This window comes from Pleurodeles waltl, chromosome 2_1 (genome assembly GCF_031143425.1).
Source record: "Pleurodeles waltl isolate 20211129_DDA chromosome 2_1, aPleWal1.hap1.20221129, whole genome shotgun sequence".
NCBI lineage: Eukaryota > Metazoa > Chordata > Amphibia > Caudata > Salamandridae > Pleurodeles > Pleurodeles waltl.
Genome location: NC_090438.1, coordinates 382711217 through 382726650, shown reverse-complemented (window position 1 = coordinate 382726650; position 15434 = coordinate 382711217). Strand labels below are relative to the sequence as shown.

General features: G+C 49.4%; 1 protein-coding gene across 2 annotated transcripts in view; it reads left to right on the top strand.

Annotated features, from left to right (window-relative positions):
* XPNPEP2 (X-prolyl aminopeptidase 2) overlaps nt 1-15434 on the top strand; it is a 327597-nt gene that overhangs the window by 201406 nt on the left and 110757 nt on the right. The gene's annotated exons all lie outside the window — the stretch shown is intronic.

The following is a 15434-nucleotide window of genomic DNA, read 5'->3' as shown; positions in this document are numbered from 1 at the left end:
AGCCGCTGTAAACCGCCACGGTCATTCTGACCCACAACAGGCAAACCACCAAAATACAGACATCCACAAAAGTCCGCCACACCAAAGGGCAGCGAGAAACTGGCGATGACCAAACCTCCACCGTCACGGCAACAGAAATACGCCCACACTATCACGACACACGAATCCACGCGGCGGTCTTTCAACCGCGGTATTCCATTGGCGGTACACACCGACGCGCTCAAAATACACACACACTTACAAAATACAACCACATTGGACAATTCAAAATACACACACCTGAGACACATACACACACCACTCCCACACAACCAATTAAATATAAAATACACATCCACATCACCCACAAACCTCCACTCCTAGAGATTCGTGAACACGCACAGAGAAAAGACATCCGAGCACCCAGACGCCCAATTCACTGTCACCCAGCAATATTTGCACGCACTTCACACAACACAACAATACACATCACCCACACCACCCCATGGCACCGCAAAGACACCCCAGGTTCTCTGATGATGAACTCAGGGTCATGGTGGAGGAAATTGTACGAGTAGAGCCACAGCTGTTCGGGGCACAGGTGCAGAACACCACCATTGCCAGGAATATGGAGCTATGGAGCAGAATAGTGGACAGGGTCAACGCTGTGGGACAGCACCCAAGAAATCGGGACGACATCAGGAAGAGGTGGAACGACCTACGGGGGAAGGTGCGTTCCATGGTATCCAGGCACAACATCGCGGTGCAGAAGACTGGCGGGGGACCCCCACCTCCTCCCCCAGAATTTACAACATGGGAGGAGCAAGTCTTGAACATCCTGCATCCTGAGGGCCTCGCAGGAGTAGGCGGAGGAATGGACTCTGGTAAGGCAAATCTTAACTACTTCTTCCCCCCACCCCACCTGCATGCCAACTCATACCCCCACCCTCACCCTCACCCCCATCACATCCTACTCCTTGCAACTGTCTCACCATCACAACCCACCCATCCCAACACCTAGCCCTGCATGCGTCCACAAAGCATCGACACCCATCACCTAAGCATGCCCACTGCACATACACATACAACCCCCCCCCCCACCACCGTCACAACAGCCCCCACAAAGGAATGCCAGCACTGGGGTACACGGGCACCCACCCATTGCATGCTATGACACACACAGAAGCAATCACCATACTTTTATACCCCTGCAGGACCCGAACGCCACGTCACCGCGCAGGAGGGTCCACAAATGTCCACTCCAGCCCCAGAAGAGGCCCACAGTGAGGACAGCAGCTCTGTCTCCCTGGATCTAGATGACCAGCCCGGTCCATCGGGGACCTCGGGACAGTCGGTTCCCCTCACACAGCCACAGGCCACAGTAGACCTTCCCCCCTCTGGGAACACCAGCACAGCACCCACCCAGCGGGCCCATACCTCTGTCCCCAGGACACGTCAATCAGCGGTGTGTCCACCACTACAGGGAACCCAGGCTAACCCACCACCCCAACAACAACAGGGACCTGGGGGCAGTGGTAGTGGGCACACGGTCCAGGGGACAGAGGCCCAGGGAAACAGGAGAACTGGAAGGGCTGCTGTGCGACAGTGGGGGGACAGGCCCAGGGAACCCACTCTCCACGAGGCCCTCTCCTCCATCATGGGAGCATACCACCGCTCCCAGGAGACGATGGCGACGGTCCTGGCCAGGTTTCAGGAGATCCAGCTTCTGCAGGAGCAACAGTATATGGGGTTCAGGGAGGAACTAAGAAACATCAGTTCCGCCATGGGTACCATCGTAGTGGCCCTGAATGAGGTAGTCACGACATTGCGGGACACTGTGGCACCTCAAAGGGCCCCTGACACTAGCATGCACCAAGAACTGCCTACCACCTCCGCTGGCGCTAGTGGACAGGAGGCCCCGACACAAGACCAACAGGCCACCAGAACCCCACCCCCTGCAGAAGGAGAACCACCCCGCAAGCGGGCCCTGAGATCCAGGAAGAAGACAGAGTAAGATGTCAAGACCCCCGCCAGCAAAGGATACCGCCCTGATTGTCATCCCACTGTCCCACATTGTCACCCTGTCCAACCTTAAACTGCCCCTGCTCCACTTCCCACAGGCATTTGGACAATGCACCTGTGAAACTGATAGTCTGGACTCTGCCATGGACAATCCTCCACCATCACCCCTCACTGATTTGCAACCACCCATCCAATTTAGAGCACTTGAATAAAAACACTTATTGCACAAAACAATCTGGAGTCTGGCTGTGATTTAGAACAAATGTATTAGACATGACCGTGCCAAAATGTTCATTCACATTGTGATGCTAACAAACCGCTGTCACACAGCTGTAGTCCATGGGGAAACAAAGCAGATGTCACGCAGTGGGGCCCACATCTCTGAAAACGGAAGGTAAAGTCACAACACAGTTACCATACACTGGGGGAAAAAGTCAGACAGTAGAGAGGTAGGAGTCATTAAGTAAATGTAATATGCCGGTGTCTACTCTTACCTGTGTGTCACTGAAAATACTGCTGTATTACTGTGTTCCTGTTCTCTATGTCATCCTCTTCGGCTTCCTCCTCTTCACTCTCCACAGGCTCCACAGCTGCTACAACACCACCATCTGGACCATCCTCCTGCAGAAAAGGCACCTGGCGGCGCAAAGCCAGGTTGTGAAGCATACAGCAGGCCACGATGATCTGGCACACCTTCTTTGGTGAGTACATTAGGGATCCACCTGTCATATGGAGGCACCTGAACCTGGCCTTCAGGAGGCCAAAGGTTCGCTCGATCACCCTCCTAGTCCGCCCATGGGCCTCATTGTACCGTTCCTCTGCCCTTGTCCTGGGATTCCTCACTGGGGTCAGTAGCCAGGACAGGTTGGGGTAACCAGAGTCCCTTAATAGCCACACCCGGTGCCTCTGGAGTTGACCCATCACATACGGGATGCTGCTATTCCGCAGGATGTAGGCGTCATGCACTGACCCAGGGAACTTGGAATTAACATAGGAGATGTACTGGTCAGCCAAACACACCATCTGTACATTCATGGAATGATAACTCTTCCGGTTCCTGTACACCTGTTCACTCCTGCTGGGGGGGACCAAAGCAACATGTGTCCCATCAATGGCACCTATGATGTTGGGGATATGTCCAAGGGCATAGAAATCACCCTTCACTGTAGGCAAATCCCCCACCTCAGGGAAAACGATGTAGCTCCGCATGTGTTTCAGCAGGGCAGACAACACTCTGGACAACACCTTGGAAAACATAGGCTGGGACATCCCTGATGATATGGCCACTGTTGTTTGAAATGACCCACTTGCTAAGAAATGGAGTACTGACAGCACCTGCACTAGAGGGGGGATCCCTGTAGGTTGGCGGATGAGTGACATCAGGTCTGGCTCCAGCTGGGCACACAGTTCCTGTATAGTGGCTCAGTCAAGCCTGTATGTCAGTATGACATGTCATTCCTCCATTGTCGACAGGTCCACCAGCGGTCTGTACACGGGAAGATTCCTCCATCTCCTCGCATGTCCCAGCGGACGGTGCCTATGAAGGACAACAGCGAGCACAGAGTCAAGCAACCCACAGGTACGTAACCACAGCTTGCACATAACACGATTCCCAATGCATTGAATGGCTTGTATGAGTGTTGGTGCATGGCCTAGGTATGTGTGACGCAGTTGGTAATTAGGCCATGTGGGCCCTTGAAATGGCGGCTGCCTGACCTGTGAAGTGCGACAGTGGGATGTGAGGTCAATGCGCTGGCATGGCACACCGCGACGGTAGGCGGTCGAAGACCGCGGCGCTAAGCCGCATTGGTTAACATTGAACCCTATGGGTTTCAGGAGCCAATGACGAGGTGCGCCGGCGGTCGCGGTACGCACCGCCGCGGTACGCACCACCGCGGGCGTGACCGCCATTTTCTATCTGCTTAATCACTCGATACCTGATCTTCGACAGGAGAGGACCTACACTGCAAGTGCTGCTGTGACCTTGGTCTGGAAGAGACAATGGCTCATGCGACTGGGGAAAGGGCCCCTGCCTTCACTGCGGAGGAGTTGGAGAAACTTGTGGATGGGGTCCTCCCCCAGTATGCGCTACTCTAAGGTCCTCCAGACCAACAGGTAAGTACACTGGGACCATGCTTAGTGGGCAATGCCTGGGTTGAGTGGGGTGGATGAAAGATGGTGGCAGGGGAGCGATTGAGGCATGCATCAAACGACAGATGAGAGCATGTGCCATATGGCAAGGGTGGGGATGGGGGGCCACTCACATCGAGCATGCAGAAGGTGATGACAATTTTTCTCTCCCTGTACATGTCACATAGGTCAGCGCCCACCAGAAAGTCGCGATTTGGCGTGTCATCGCCAAGGACGTCCGGACCCTGGGGGTCCACAACAGACGGGGCACCCACTGCCGGAAGAGGTGGGAGGACATCCGACGCTGGAGCAGGAAGACGGCGGAGGCTCAGCTGGGGATGGCCTCCCAACGTAGGAGGGGTGCCAGTCGTCATTTGACCCCCCTGATGTCCCGGATCCTGGCGGTGGCCTACCCCGATTTGGATGGGCACGTGAGGACATCACAGCAGACACAAGGGGGTGAGTACAAATACATTCTGCTCACTTTGCGCGCAGTGGAGGTGTCTGGGTGGGGGAGGAGGGCTGTGGGTATCCCTAGGCCAGAGCGATTTCTGGAGGCTAGGCCCCTCCGTAAGGCATGGCCCTGTGCCCCCGACCCCCACCTCTGTAGGGTGCCAAGTACAGGTATCCATGGCCCTGTGTCATCTATGTGTGCAGTTGTCGTCCATAGGCTTGTAGGCCATGTCCCACGGATTGCGTAGTGGACCCCAAGTGCGCGGCATAGTGCAGGGGGCTTCTGTGTCTGTCTTGTCCGCCAACGGTAGCGGTAATCCATGCACTCAACATGTCTTTATTTCTCCTCCCCCCCTTTTTTGTGGTCTTCCTGTTCATGTGTGCATTAGCATCATCAAGCGGAGGAGAAGTGGCATTGGAGCACGAGGGAGCTGCATCTCACATGGCCATGGCGGGCCATGCAACTGACTCGAATTTCACCAGTGAGACGGTCCTCTGAAGGGAGCTCCCTTGTGGTGGCGGCAACATCCATGCCCCCCGCAACAACAGGTACAGCCGCCACCCAGCGCACCAGCACCGCCCTCCCAGCAGCCCCTCAGCGTTTCCCCCGTGCCCGCTCACCCAGGAAGGTGGGCATCTCCTTCACCCCAGGCACCTCAGGCCCTGCCCCTGTCGCCCCTGCTGCCCTCAGTGAGGAGGTCATTGACCTCCTGAGGACCATCATTGTTGGGCAGTCTACCCTTTTGAATGCCATCCAGGGTGTACAAAGGGAGGTGCACCAGAGTAATGCATACCTGGAGGGCATTCATTCGGGTCAGGCTGCCCATCAGCGATCGTTCAACGCTCTAGCCTCAGCACTGACGGCAGCAATTGTCCCTGTCTCTAGCCTCCCCCCTCCAACTCCCTCCACCCAGACCCAATCCCCTGTACCTCTGCCTATCCCAGACACACCATCAGACCAGCCTGCACACACCTCAACACCCAAGGGAAGCTCATCCAGACATAAGCACCACACATCACACAAACATTCACACAAGCAACATCCACATGCAGACATACCAACAGCCACTGCCTCCACTGTGTCCCCCTCCTCCTCGTCTCCCTCCTCCGTCCCTGTCACGTCTCCACTCACACTTGCATGCACAACATCTTCAGCCATTACGTCCATCACCAGCACACCCACCAGAACACTCCGCACACGTGCAGTCACCACCCCCACTACCATTTACACGTCCCCTGTGTCCTCTCCCAGTGTGTCTGTCACCCCCTCTTCCAAACTACACAAACGTAGGCAGCCACCCACCCAACAGCCATCCACCTCACGACAGCCTCCAGCCCAAGCACCTGCACCCAAAGACACCAGACTTCACACTCCTACAACCACATCCTCTTCCTCCACTCCCATACCCACTACACCTACCCGTCCCTCTCTTTCCAAATTGCTTTTCCTTGACAACCTTAACCTCTTTCCAACAACTCCCCCACCCCATCCATCTCATAAGACTCCAATCAGCACCTCAGCCACCACAAAACCGGGACCTGTGAAGACTGTTGTCCATGGACTGTGGAGTCCCCCACCCTCAAGGGCCTCCAGTTCAGCTAGGAGCCAAGGCACGGCCAGCCCACTACCGGAAAAGCATCCTAAGATTGCCAGCGCCCGGCGCGAGCGACCAAAGACCCCAGGGACAAAAATCCCTACATTGGCTCCGGCAGGAAGTCGGGTAGCACCTGGCACACTGCCAAAGATGGGAAAGGGCCACAAGCGTGCAGGGAAGAGTGGGAAAGGCAGCACGCCCGACAAGTCTGGCAGCAGGCCAGCTGGCCAGGAGGGCCCCACCAGCCCATCCCAGGTGTGCAGGAGGACACACACAGGCCCGGTACTGCAGCCCAGGAGGGCCCCGCAAGCCACGTCCCAGGTGGGCAGGAGGACACCCACAGGCCGAGAACTGCAGCCCAGGAGGGCCCGCAAGCCACCAGACAGATGGGCAGGTAGGCCCCGCCAGCCACATGTCAGGTGGCGAGTGACATCCATGCCTGGGCCGGATCCGCTGACCAGGACACTCATCTCAAGCACCGCTCCGCTGGGCACCGCCGTCTCAAGCACCGCTGAACTGGGCCCTTCATCTCAAGCACCGCTGAACTGGGCCCTTCATCTCAAGCACCGCTGAACAGGGCACCGCCGTCTCAAGCACCGCTGAACTGGGCCCTTCATCTCAAGCACCACTGAACAGGGCACCGCCGTCTCAAGCACCGCTGAACTGGGCCCTTCATCTCAAGCACCGCTGAACAGGGCACCGCCGTCTCAAGCAACGCTGAACAGGGCCCTTCATCTCAAGCACCGCTGAACAGGGCACCGCCGTCTCAAGCACCGCTGAACTGGGCCCTTCATCTCAAGCACCGCTGAACAGGGCACCGCCGTCTCAAGCACCGCTCCGCTGGGCCCTTCATCTCAAGCACCGCTCCGCTGGGCACCGCCGTCTCAGGAACTGCTGAACTGGACCCTTCATCTCAAGCACCGCTGAACTGGGCACCGCCGTCTCAAGCACCGCTGAACAGGGCACCGCCGTCTCAAGCACCGCTGAACTGGTCCCTTCATCTCAAGCACCGCTGAACTGGGCCCTTCATCTCAAGCACTGCTCCGCTGGGCACCGCCGTCTCAAGCACTGCTGAACTGGGCCCTTCATCTCAAGCACCGCTGAAAAGGGCACCGCCGTCTCAAGCACCGCTGAACAGGGCCCTTCATCTCAAGCACCGCTCCGCTGGGCCCTTCATCTCAAGCACCGCTGGCCCATTGGCGGAAGGGGCAGGCCCGCATCTGTGTCGGGCAGGGCTGCACGAAGCACTCTGGGCACTAGTCCCCCTCCAGTACCAGTGGAGACTGTTATCCACTTGAGAGACTGTGGCTTTGCACTCCCCAGGATGGCACAGTGGGCAACCCACCCACTGTAGAGACTTGAGAGACTGTGGCTTTGCACTCCCCAGGATATGGCAGTGGGCAAGCCACCCACTGTAGAGACTTGAGAGACTGTGGCTTTGCACTCCCCAGGATGGCACAGTGGGCAACCCACCCACTGTAGAGACTTGTGAGACTGGCTTTGCACTCCCCTGGATGGCACAGTGGCCATGGAGGCCCCTCGTGGATCTGGTGTCGTGGACTCATCTGGCTGAGGTGCCCCCTCTTCCCTTCCCCCTGAGGTGCCTGTAGCTTTCCTATCTGATGCCCCTGCAGTGTTCTCTCCGTTGGAGGCAGGTATCCTGTGTGGGCTTTGCCCATGTGTTTTGGCCCAGTGGCCCACGAACAATGGCTGATAGACATATCGGACTGGACAATTTATGAATATAAAGTTATAGATGCGTGATATATTTTATACTCAGTCTTACAATATAATTCTATATTTATAATCATTTCCTTTTGCCTTTGCATTCTTCCGAGGATTTTGGGGGTGTAACTGTGATGTGTTGCTATGCATTGATGTGTGTGTTGTAGTGGTTGAGGGTGAGGGTGGGTGTGTCGCTTATGTGTGTCCCCGTAATTTTTTGCCTCCCCTGTGTCGTAGGTGCAGTACTCACCGTTGTCTTCTGCGCCGGCGTTCGTGCTCCTGGTAGAGGAGCAGGAAGACAATGGCTGGTAGGATGTGTAGTTCGGGTTCCATGCTGTCCAGATTCCTCGTGGGGTGTATGGAGGTGAGCGTTTTCCGTTTGAAATGGCTGTTTCCGCCATGTTTTTATCGGCGGGGCTACCGCCCCGGAAAAAGTGGTGGATTAGTGGGTTGTGATAGGATGGGCGGTACTTTGTCTCCGACCTGTCTGTTGGCGGTGACCGCCGCGCTGTTTGTTTGTCCCGCCGTGGCGGGCGGTGTGTTAAAGTGGCGGTCTCTGTTGGCGGTTTCCGCCAGGGTCGGAATTGCATTTTTTTTACCGCCAGCCTGTTGGCGGTTTGACCGCCGCTTTAACACCGACCGCCAGGGTTGGAATGACCCCCTTAATCTTGTGAATAGATCTTTGTCCCTGATGGCCAAACTCTGAAGTAGTGGTACAAAAAAAATCTTCTCAGGGGGCCAAAAAGTACAGTTTCGTGTGTGCCCTTGGGCCATCCCAATCCCAGGGAGATAGGGCAGGGCAGGGAACTATGAGGACAGGAAAGAAACCCACCTTTTCAAAACATTATGACAAAATGCTTTATTGCAAAATGTTTTGCACATTTTGTAAAAGGCTATCTTAAACTGTGCATCCAATTCATTTTTAAAATGTTGTAGCCTATGTTATATGTTGTGCAAAAAAATTATGAACATTTGACTTGCATATTCACAGTGCTTACTGACACAAGATGACATTCAATAGTATTACAAGTAAACATTGTCTTTCACCTGTGCACCAACCAGGATTTAAGACAGTGGCACACCTGATCTTATCCACCGCCAAGTTTTCAGCCCGCTTATATGTGACATTTCCATGTTTGCAATGTGCCTACATGTGACGGTTTCATATTTTAAGTGAGACACCTCGCGTGACACTTCATCCTAAAACGTTTTAACCTGAAGCAGAGAAACAGCCATAATGGCGACTACCTTCAGTAGTATATTCTTCTGCATTCAAACATTATAAGTGCTCCATGCAGTGCCCATATATGCCAATAGACCTGATTCAGTTTAGACATGAGATGGCTTTGTTGTGACCCCTTCCCACCTGACATTGCTTTATTGTGACTGCCTCTCCTGCAACAGAATTTAATTGGGAAAGTATATTCTCACAATTGTTTTTAATCTCCCACTCTCTTCTTCTAAAACGTTGGCATGTGTGCAGTACCAGCAATACGCCCAGCATTAAAATGATGCCAGAAATGGTACCATGAGGCTAACTGATTTCTTCAAAGCTCTCAGGTTTACAATTGTGTGAGGAGTTACCCACAACAGTACATTTCTTTGCACTCTCCTGCCTGCAATCCTGAATTTAAAATTAAATAAAAATGATTGCAGGTACCAGAGTGCAAACGAAAAACCTGGATTAGATCTCTTCACACTCACTAACCCAATTCAGCCATGTTACACTCCTGTTCACAGGTCATATACATTTTCTATGCCCTTCCATAGTCTACTCAACTCTCCTTCCACAAGGCCTTTCTTGATGACAGTGCAAGCTTAACTGGCTGTAGAAAGAAAGCTCACAACCAGAAAAGTACGGACAAATGTACACTTGCAACATTGTTTTCTTAGTTATCTGAGCTTTGTATATATGGTCATTTCAGCTTGTTCTATGAGCAAGGCAGCCCTGTTCATAAAACAGGTTGATCTGACTATTGAAAAGAAGCCCAGAATTCAAAAACTATATTATTTGTCAACAGGAAAAAAAACAGTATTTATGGAGATTTATTTAATGCTGCTTTTGACAGATTCCCTTGGGAAATCTATGGGCCGCAAATAAAGGTTTGCCAGACTGTCAGTAGCCCAAGAGCCGTACATTGAGTACCACTGCTCTGAAGGTTTTCAGGCTTTCAGGCTGTGTCTGTGGCACAGACGGGCACAAACAGACCTGCAATTTGCACACCTTTGTTGGGCCGCAAGCTTGCCCTCAGTGCATGGTAATGCGAGCTGGCAATTTATATTCTTTGTATTCTCTATTGCACCATTGCACAAGCTCGTCCAGTCCACAGCAACCAGACTTTCGAGTAGAGAGAGAATGAAAGATAGCTGCCGCAACCAGTCCGCAGGCTCACAAAGATAGACTATAAAAACTGTTAGAAAAAGTTTTCCTTTATATAAACGTATCCTTTAAATAAAACAACTTACATAAGGACCTCAACACAAATACAAAAATAGTAAGAGAGACAGGAGTAACAGAGTAAAAAGTTAAATATTCTCCATGGTTTTGGGAGGCTAAAAGTATATTGCCCTAGAAGATATTAAAAGCTGAATCGATTCCCTGACGCTCAGTGGCTTTAATATTTGTACAAGACGTATTTTGTCAGATCCTCTCATCTGGCATTTGGCTCAGCCACGCAGTTTTGATATTTTCTTCGAACAGTGGTAAGGAGTGATCTCAGACTACCTCTCTTTCTTTGCCCTTCCTCAGTAGTCAAGTGCAAACTCGCCAATATTAACACCAACGAGTTTAGCCCCATGCTTCAATCCCCGCACTGCAGAGTTCAGGAGGATGTACAGGTCAACAATGACAATTTTAGATACTGTTTGCTTTATTCTTGATCACTCCCTTAGAAGCTGTTGTTTCTCACTGCACGACACCTTCTACCCTCTCATATAGGCCTGCCTTGTCAGTCAACAGGCATGCAAACTGCTGCAGAGGATAGGCAACCAAGTAAAATTGTAAAAGAGATCTCCAACTTGTTTAGTGGACAATATGTCTGCCTCTTCATCCCCCTGTCTTGGGCAATCTTTACAGATAAGAGCCAGTACATTTATCAATTTGTTGTCCACTTCTTCCTCTTTCATTAAGGGTTGTGAACAGTTTCAGATTGAAGCAAAGTGTAAACCATTAATCTAAAGAAAATATTACTTAATCTATAAAATCTAGGTCATGAGACACCTCTCGTCCAGCTCGAATATAGCAGTTATTAACTACTAAAACTGCCCCAGCTTCATGGAACCTGGGGAACTCTATATTTGAATATGCCAATCTTTCTCTGTACTAGAGGCTGTATAACACCCTTTAAAAGAAATCTTCTGTAGGCACTTTCACATTCAATAACTATAAATCAATTTTTCTGCTTTTATTCGAAAACTTCCAAAAAAACAAATCAATGCCCAGAATTCTGCATTCATTGCTGATTTACCAATGCTAAATCTGGTCAAGTAGTGCCCTGACCCGATCATGAAATGTAAATGCAACACAAGGCAGTTCAAAATGGACTCCGGATGGTTTTGGATGTAGGAGTATGAACACTAACTTCTGCATAGCCTTTGACACAGTGGAAGGCTCAGAGATGTTGGAACTACAGTGAAGTGCTGGACTGGGTTCACTCCTATTTAGCAGTCTGCAGTCATACAGTCTGTTATGTTGTAGTTAGAGTGAGTCCTTCGGTGCTGCCATCGTAATTACCTTTGCAATAGAATGTACTGGGGATTCTACGGAGGACGGTTGAGGATCGGGGAAAGGAGACACCGAAGTCACTGTGAGGAGGTTGCTGTTTATGCTGTTCTGGGTGGATGAAATAAAAAGACGTTAAATAAGAAGAAGGAGTCTCCGTGTCACAGTCTTTATGCCCCCTTCAGGTCATCAGCTAGTTATTTGTCCTGCTGAGTAAAAGCTTGTCTTTGAGTCCTGTGATAGTTAATTTATCGGTGGCTCAACTCGCCTGTAGGGCTATGCTGATGAGATTCAACTGATTCTTAGGATGCATGGCAGCAGTGATTAAACTCTTCTTAATGTTCAGTCTGGCCTCGGGGCAGTAACAGCAATATTCTGAAACTGAATTCAGATAAATTAGTGGTTTTAAACGTTAGATGGCCTGGCTAAGATCTGTTCGTCGGCATCGTGTACTGTAAGAAAAGCTTCACATCTTGTTTGATCATGTGCTCTTAGTAAAGGCAACTGTAAGTTCTTTCTTTTATTCCTGAGATGATGCACTATTTGATTTTTCAACAGTAATGGGATCCTAGATGGGGAAGGGAACTGAACGTCAATTACAACTTTATTATACATCATTGACAAGTATAAGTCTCTTGATTGGAATAATCAAGGGATGGGTTGTAAGGAGGGAGGATCCTTATGACAGTTACTGTGACCATATCTGAGGAGGTATAAAATTTCCCTGTTGCACATAAAAATGATATTCCAATTTGTCTTGAATTTCTTTTCTCTTCCATAGTAACCCAGGCTTTGTACCTCTATTTGTTGATTGCACTTATCTGTGCAACCAATAGTGATACAATGTACAAATAGGATTACTTTGCCCCCTATGTATTACATGGTTCCAAAGCTGACTGAATAAAACACTGTGTCATATTTTCCTAATGCAGTCTAGTTGTGACTTCCCTTCTCATTTGTTATTAAATAATGACATTGCAACGCTACTGAAAAAAAGTAATGACAGTTGAGTTGTGACCCCGCATGCTTCAAGCCACGTTCAGCTGACCAGTATAAAGGCAGGGCACTGAGCAGAGTTTAAACTACGAAACTGATAACCAGCTTGTCATATTTCTCTTATGAACTATTCTTCTGCAGAAATATTATTATTGCCTATTAAAGAGACATTTATGGCAGAGTACATATTTCAAGAACCAATCACCATGTTACCACACATCTTGAACAACAGCTACCATTAAAGGTGACATGTTAATTAGCTTAAAGTGTATTTGGCACCATTTTCAAACTAGATGTTGGTGAGTTTATTTTCACCATACAGGTTACTGAATTATTAAAGATATCTGCAACCAAATCATCTCTTTCATTAAGGGAATGCCGCAGACAACAATTGGAAGCTTCAAGGGTAATGGTGTGGCCATTACAAACCGAGGATTACATTATCCTTTGCTCTATGTCATAAGCCTATTACAAGATGATTCAGAGTCCTATGTCTTGGTAAAGGATCTCAATCTTCAGCTTCAAACCTCCATATGTCTTCATTATATACATTGACTATGTCTGGCACTTGCCATTCAATCAATTTCATCTCATAATTTATTTGCATTTAGCCAAATTACAGCTTTAGTATGCAAATTTAAGAACAAATTCCAGGAATTAAAAACGATCATACATTACATGGGTCATCAAATAATATAAAGAAGACAAAAATTAAGCGAGGGGGTAAACAAAGTGGGAAGGAAAATAACACACAGTCCTCTTCCAATTCTTTATTTTAATATGGTGGGGCCCACTTCAGTCTGCTTCGTTCAATAAGTTGCAGAATTCCAGCAACAAGGAATAATGGACAAGTGCATCATACAATGTCCCAGATTTCATCATGAGGTGGTGCTGTTGACAGTTATACTCCACTATAGTTCCTGCCCTCCAGAAGGAGTCGCTGAGGAAAAACCCCATAGGGAAAAAAAACCTCCAGACCGGAGCTCCCAGGAAGAAAGGAGGACACAAGGAAAAATTATGAATCTAGAAACCAAGAAAAAACACAGGAAGAACAGGCAAAAACAGGAACAAAAACTGGATTTCAAAAATAGAAGACCAGCTGGAGCATGACCACCACCAGAGAAGTGTTGCAACGCAAAGAGAAGAGAAATCAATGTCTTTATATACCTCTAGACAGGAAGTGCCAAACAGGAAAAGGAAAAGCGGCCATCTTGGATTGGGAAGGGGTAACAGAACTAGATAGGGAAAAACGCCATAGAAAGAAGGGAAGCAGGTGCATGTAGGGAACAAGGGGAGAGAAAGGTATGATGGGAGAACAGGAAAAATGGCTTCCCAAAAGAAGAGAAGAAGAAGAAAGCCAAAGAGGGAATCCCAGGTGAGTGAAGGCTGAAGGGGGGGCAGAGGACCTTCACCTAACTTCTGTGCGCCGCAAAAAAGCGCGGCAAAAACCGAAGCCCAAGTCTGGGCTCCCATCCCCGCCGCAGTAGCGAGGACGGCACAAGGACAGAAAAAGGGGGCACGGCGGGCCCCGTGGCCAGTAAAATGGACTGCGGCCCCCACCACGACCCGACCAGGCAGCGCTCAAGGTCTCCGCGACGCAACCGAAACCGATAATTACTCTGGCCACATCCCAGTCCATGCCACCTAAGTTTGGACCCAGCCATGTGCAAATCAATCAAGACCTCGCTCCAATGGGAACATTGCAGCCCGAAAATGATGGACTGGGACGCAGCCTTCAGCGAACACCAATAAATGAGATTAATTCAAACATACCTTTCATCACCTTGTTGAAATTGACACACTATCTAACCTTGATATAATAATGGTATGTTAGTGTCATACTGTGGGTATTCTTGGGGACATGCTTTCTAATTCTGGCAAGGTTGCTTGGCCCCATGGTTCTTAACCTGTGGTCCAAGGACCCCCTGGTGATCTGTGAGACCTACTTACGGGGTCTGCGACTTTGTTTTACAGAATACAACAATGGTAAAGTTAGCAAATTAAAATTTATAAAGTAAGTATAAATAGAGAACAAAAGCTGAAAATTCGAAACCTTTTTTTATATTTGATAGTAAATTCAATAAATATTTTAATTTTTTAGCATGTATTTGGTGTATACTTATTTTTGTATTTTTGTGTTTTGTTTTGAGATTCAAATCATAGAAACTGCTTAGGCTGGGGGACCTTGGCTTACAATAATTACTCACTGGGAGTACCCAGATTCTAGTAATGATTCAGTGGGGGCCCACAGAAGCCAAAAGGTTAAGAACTGCTGGCATAGCCTATCAGTGACAAATTTCTGTACTCCTTGGAATACTCTCACTACCTCTGGGATAGCAGTTGCCAATCCTTTCCACAGTGGGGCTACTCCTGACAAAATGTAAGCTGTCCATAGCATAGAAGAGGCTCATCCCTGGCTTATTGCATCCCTTTTTGACAAAATTCTGGGAATGTCTGGCAAAATGGTGGTGAAAATCAAATGCATGTGTCGGCCAACCCTGGCATTTGACAATGATAAATTAATATGAAAGGCTGAATTTGCCCACCTGTGGAGTTTGCTTGATGAATGTGTAACTGGTACTGGCCAACTAAGTATGTACTTAAATGAAAATCTGCCTGTTCTAGACAAAAACATTTATTTCATGAAAATGATACACTCTCTTACAGGGGATCAAGATGTTTTATTCGAAATTAAAACGTTGTATGTCCTGGAGAAATGTATAACGACGTTTAAAAAATATATATTTAAAGCTTGTTGCTTCATTGTTTCTGTAGAAGTGTTTTGGAATCTTTTATAATGTTATTGCTACTGT